General features: G+C 38.9%; 1 protein-coding gene across 2 annotated transcripts in view; it reads left to right on the top strand.

Moving 5' to 3' along the window:
* The first annotated feature begins 423 nt into the window (after positions 1 to 423).
* Positions 424 to 6,000, top strand: part of znf516 (zinc finger protein 516) — a 64,214-nt gene continuing 58,637 nt past the window's right edge. The window contains exons 1-2 of one of the 2 annotated variants that reach the window (XM_015377224.1): positions 424 to 581; positions 2,743 to 2,875. The gene's annotated coding sequence lies outside the window, so the exon portion shown is untranslated. Of the gene's footprint in view, positions 582 to 1,333; positions 1,389 to 2,742; positions 2,876 to 6,000 lie in introns of those variants that run through there. The other variant, XM_015377225.1, reaches the window with a different exon arrangement.

Below are 6,000 nucleotides of genomic sequence, written 5' to 3'. Positions count from 1 at the left end.
TTTTTTACCTAAAAAACATAATAATTTTTTAACCAAAATATGTTTGGATTTTCACACGCTGTCAATATAATACACAGAACTTACAAAGCATTTTATTTGTAATTAGCCCCAATATGTTTCCCAACTTTAATTTGATAAAGATAGTCCATGATAACTATTATCCTTATAAGTGTTACCCCCCCACCAGGAGGTATCAACAACTTTTCGCTGATGAGACAATAGCAGATAGTTCTATTTAATGCGGGAGCAGCCATTAGGCTCGCGCAAAGGGGCGTCAGGAAATCGTCAGACTTCTCCAGCGAGCTAAAAACCGACCGAATCCACAGCGGCGCGTGACGTCCTCTTACGTCTCGCGCCGCAGCTTGTTTATCTGACGAGCGAGCGCCGCGTGAAGCTGCCGTCCGCGTAAAACGCGGCGCAGCTTCCCTTCTCACATCCTCCCTCCCCCCCACCAGTGGGACAGAATGGACTCGACCTACTCAATCATGCACTTCAGCATACACTGCAAAGAGCATGCTTTCACCTTTAGGATTGTCTCTGCTTCTTGAAGTCACACTGCACTTCTGTCGTAGATAAAGCAGGTAAGGCTGCCATTAGTTTTTCCTTATCTTTTCCTTACCTTTCATCTAAAACTCCTTTAGTGCGTTTTTTTTCTTTTTTAAATGGGACTGTATGTTAAAGGCGACTGTCTGATCTTGATATATAAATAGGTTACAGGCAGCTAGAGGTGTTTTTAAAAAGAAACCAAACTGATATATTTTAGGCATGGTATAAAAGATCTTATTTCTACAAGAATCAAGAAGAAACATGTTTATATTTGTAGATCATTAACTTTATGTTTAAAATAAAAACTAAATTAATGCAGATCTCCTAAACTGGTATAAAAGTTTGTACAAAAAGAATCATGACAAGGAGTGTTTCTCTGAAAACCATGGGGGAAAAAAACACACCAACAACAAACTTTCCAGCAGATCATCTCTTTATTTCTTTTCTATTTTTGGGAAACACACTGTAATCCCCTCATCCACACAGATGGCGGATATACCTACAGAGCTATAAATGCTGTACAAAATAAAAAAAAATAGAGAGACAGGAATCACCCAAGAGGAGGGGACAACTGTTCTCCTTTTTTTTTAAGCGATTATTTTATTCACTCAGCAGCAGGCATACAGGGGGAGAGGTGGACGTTAGGGAGGGGTAAAGAAAGGGGGGGGGGGTATATCCATATTAGGAAGTCGTGTCCTACATAATAGACGTGGCACAACTGCCACTGAACAGGGCACAGGTGCCAGTAGTCGCTTGTCTTTGCCTTACAGATATGAGGATCTGAAACCGCTGGAAGCTCTTTGGTGTGTCGCATTTCTTTGAATCTCTGCGCATGCACGCGGGTAGGTGCGTGCATTATAGGGCGCGTGCGTGTATTAGTGTTGTTGGAGGAGGAGGAGAGAGGGGGGGGGGGGGGATGCGGAAACATGTGGAGTGAAGGGTGATCGTGTGCGCGTGCACGCCCGCTTGATTTCTTTCTTCTTTTTTTTTTGGCTTCTAACTTTTTTTCTATTAAGGATAAATGGTGATGCACCCACGCGCTGGTTTGGTGATCTATGTCTGCGCGCGGATGCATAGTAAGCGTTTCGATACGCACGCGCACGCATACAGGTGCGTGCACAAGTCTGATCACAGATGTTGTCTGCATCTGTTACCCAAAAGCATAAATTCCATATCACGCAGAAAGGGGGGGTGCTTGGGTTGTTTGCGCAAACATGGATGGAGCTGATGTGGCTAATTAAACTCTATTGTCCAGAGTCACCTTTTCTTTAGATACTTTAGAATCACGTAGGCGCGCGCGCGCACACTAGCACGAGCCAGCTGATCCTCCACTCGAGGAGGAAGCGCAGGAGACATGAGTGAAACAACAAAGAGAGACAGAGGAAGAGGACATATAGAGAGGAGTGCGCGTCGCTCTGAGCTGGGGACAAGGTCCTAACACCAGGAGGGCAAACTTTGCCTCTTTCTCTCTCCTTTTTTTCTCCCTCTGATTCTATGCTTCATACACACACACACACACAAAAACACACACACATCCACACACACTAACACAATTGGGCATATTCCATTCATGGTTGGTTCAGGTGCTCCCAGAAACTCCATCACTTGATCAGAAACTATATTTCCAAGGTTTGTTGAGGAATTTGCTATCTGTTTTGTGCTTTTTTAATTTATATTTTATTTTATTTTTTATAAATAAATAGTTTTTAAAAACAGTCAGAACCTCGCCAATACATGTGCAACGGCTATATTTGTTTGTAAAAATGCTTCAGACTTTAAAGTGTCTGAAGCAGAACAAGAGCAAGAGCGTCATGTTACGTTGAGAGGGAAACGTTTGAGAACAGAAGATGAGGCTTTTCTATCTTAGAGAAGTTACAAACACAGCAGCTAATTCGTGAAATATTACAGAGGAATAAAAAAAAAGGCGGTGTCTTATTGGTTGTTTTATATGTTGCCTCATCTGTCAAGTTTATTCTTGAGCGGCGGCATTTCCGATTACACCTGAAGGCAGCATCAGGGAAACTATAGGAGACGAGAAATAAGAGAGAAAGAGAAAGAGGAGAGAGTGACAGAGAGAGGAACCTGTGCTGTTCAACAGCACAAGGAATTCACCTGACATAATAATTCCTAGTCCTTTTTCTTTTTTCTTTTTTGGAGACAAACGTATTTGAGGATTTTCTCTCCTTTTGTTCTAAGTTTGCAGAGAGAGTGGACTCCACATCTGAGTGTTTCTCTAGTGGATCTTCACTCCTGCCAGTGGATCCAGTTTGCTTTTGGAGAACTGCACCGGCTTGTTTCTGTGTTTTTCAGCTCACTGTTTCTTTAACCGGTAAGGAACTGTGTCCATTTATTATTGTTTTTATATCTTGAGTGTGTTTTTTTGTTTTTGTTTTTCCCAGTTAAACTGAATTTTTTTCTTTCAAAAAATGTAATATGGTAGAATCTGCCTGTTAAAAGTAATGGCTCCTTGTTTCAGTGAGGAAAAAAAAAAAACTATTAATGGTTAATAGATTTAGCTTTTTGTCAAATTAGGGCTTTATAACGTGCTGTGTCCTTATGTAATAAACAAGCAGAGCAGTGCTGTAAACATTTGTTGTACTTTGCTGATAATCATTGGAATGTGCAGGAACTGGCTGATATGAGGTTGTCATGGCACTATGAGTACAACTGCCATGGCTTTGTTTCTTTAAATGCAGCAGAAATGTTAACTTTAGTTCTCTTTCCTTCTGTTTTTTGAAAACATGTTGGAAGACCCTACAATATGGATTTCTCAACTAAAAAAGAGTAAAACAAAAGCCAACTATGACTGCAGATGACTAAACTATGAACAAAGCTGATTTAATAAGTGATCTGCACAGCACTTCTCAAACAAAGCCGTCACTTTAAGAGTGACAAGCAGTAGGTGCCAACTGACTGGCAGTGAGCAGCAACAAGTGGGGGAGGGGCAATGCTGCCTGAGTAGCATTGACTTTATTTACTTGTTTTTTTTTTTCTTGAAAAATAAACTCATCATACCTGCTTTCCATGAACCAACCATTCCTACTTGGCTCGCTTGGTGAAGATCCATTAAAACGCCTCAAAATAAATATTAAGTTCGTCCGGAATAATTCAAATTTTCCTCAACCAGACAAATTTGTTCAGCATGCGAAAAGTACAACTGGGAGTGCACAGCAACACGTGGGGGAGGGGAGATGCGGCACTGCATTACTATAAAGGCCATATGACCGGAATTATCTAGCATCTCATTAAAAGGAAAGGCATGACTGAAAATCTTTGGTTTTGACACCAACTGAATAAAACTTTGGTTTACCTTGATCCCAGTAAACAACACTGACTGTTTGGAACCTTAGATAAGATAAACTTATATATAGATAAAGGGGGAAGTCATCATAAAAGACAATGGAATGTAAATAGACCTATCAAGTTGTTCTCCTTTATGCAGATTATTTTCATAGTATTAACATGTGTGATTACAGTGCTAAGCTGCAGATAAAGCTGAATAAAATCAGCAAAGGAACAGACGGCAGAATGTGCGCCAAGTTGTGCTCAACATCTTGTCAGTAAGTTGAGGAAAATCAAAACAAATCCCTTATCAGCGTGAATTGGACTTTTAACTTCCAACAGTAGCCTATAGTAGTTGGCCTCACACTCGCCCGCCCTCCCAAACACGCAGACACACACAGCTGTGGAGCGCAGTGATAATAGGGTTGTGTTCGCCGTTTGTATTCCAGTTATTATCCGTCTCCAACTGACGGCTGGTGTGAGATCATCAGTGGAGACTTTTCTCTTTTTCGATGGTGATTTTTCTTTCTTTCTTTCTTTTTCCTCTCAGGGGGACTTTATAAGTGCTGCTGTCATAGATGCACACAAGACTTTTTTTTTTCTCCCCCCTTTGCTGTGATGTCACCCTAACTTAGAAAGAGAAAGAAACAGCAGAGGGAGGGAGGGAGAAGAGACGGGACGTTGTTTTGCAGACAGGATTACATTGTCCCCCCCCCCTCCTCGTGCTTGTTTGCAGACATTATTTTAAAGATTTCTTCTCCAGCCTGCAAAGCGCTCACTCTGTGTTTATAGCAGCACAGTATCCATTCAGTATTACATAACAAAATGATCATTAAGTTGGAAACAGGTTTGATTAGGAATCATTTGAATTATTGACTTTTTTTGCTGATGTTATTGGTAAAAAAATAAAGTTGTTTCCAGTTTTGTTCTTAATGGAAAAATAGACAAAAAGTTGCTCTCAGTTAAGTTTTTTTTTATGTTAATGTTTTTTTTTTTCCTCCTTAATGCAAATTCAAAATAGGATGGAAATCTCTTTTGACCATTTGTGTTTGAATTGAGCTAAAGCATAAAGGGCTGGGTATTGATTCAAAATTCAAGAATCAGTTTAATTCTCACGATTTAGAATCGATCTCAAACTTATTTCTAGTATTAAAAACATTTGTTCAGCCGCTACATAAAATACATCACTGTTTGCACTAGCGTGATATAGTAACGTTCAACGGCAGATTAATAAGGCAATGTTTGTTAATGGCAGCTGTATGGATAGTGGAAAATGCGTTTTTTAAATATTGATATTTAAATAAATATGAGAATCAATTCTGATTTTTTTTTATTTTTTTTTTATGAGAGACCTATAGAATAGATCATGTTCCTGCTGTCCTTAGGAACACTGTTGATTTAGTTCTAGTTGGGATAACTGCTTACATTACAGCCACCAGCAGTGTCCCCTACTACTTAACTAGAATAGAATAGAACAAAAAAGAATAGAATAGAATATAAATGAATAGAATGAAATAGAATACAGGGTCATTAAAAATCATTAAAAGTCATTAAATTATTATTTTTTCAATTAAGGCCTTAATTGGCATTAAAATTCATTAAATGTGTTTATTGTGGCATTTAAAATGCTTTATTTAAAAAAAAAATGTTTATAAAAACAATTTCGTCAGACGTATTATATCCCGATATATTTGCATGGAACTGCTTCCGGTTGATCGCAAAGCTGTATGTTCAGAAAAGAAGCTTGAGTCGGAAAAAAAAAGCTAGAGAATGGGGGGGAGCTAATTTCAACAAAAATAGCTAGAAAACGAGGAATTCGGGACATGGCTGCAGCCTGTCGACGGGTATCTGTTGGTGGCATTAAAATGATTTCTAAGAGCATTAAAAAGCATTAAATTTGAGTTATTCATTCCTGTATAAACCCTGGAATAGAATAAACTCCCTTTATTGTCCCAGAATGGGGGAATTCTGGTGTTACAGCAGCAGCAAAATGATTATAGAAAAAATGGCCACACAAATGTGGACCTTAGAAAAGTGTGCAAAAATAACATAAAGTGAAGAGTAAAAAAGCAAACAAATAAAAACTGTACTGTAAAGCGTTTTAACAATATATATACCTGGCGAATGAATAACCAATATACAGCTGTGGACATTTTTACAGTAATGAATATG

Source organism: Cyprinodon variegatus, unplaced genomic scaffold (genome assembly GCF_000732505.1).
Source record: "Cyprinodon variegatus isolate N-32 unplaced genomic scaffold, C_variegatus-1.0 Scaffold149, whole genome shotgun sequence".
Lineage (NCBI taxonomy): Eukaryota > Metazoa > Chordata > Actinopteri > Cyprinodontiformes > Cyprinodontidae > Cyprinodon > Cyprinodon variegatus.
The sequence above is the reverse complement of the archived record's forward strand: the minus strand, read 5'-3'. Positions and strand labels throughout refer to the sequence as shown.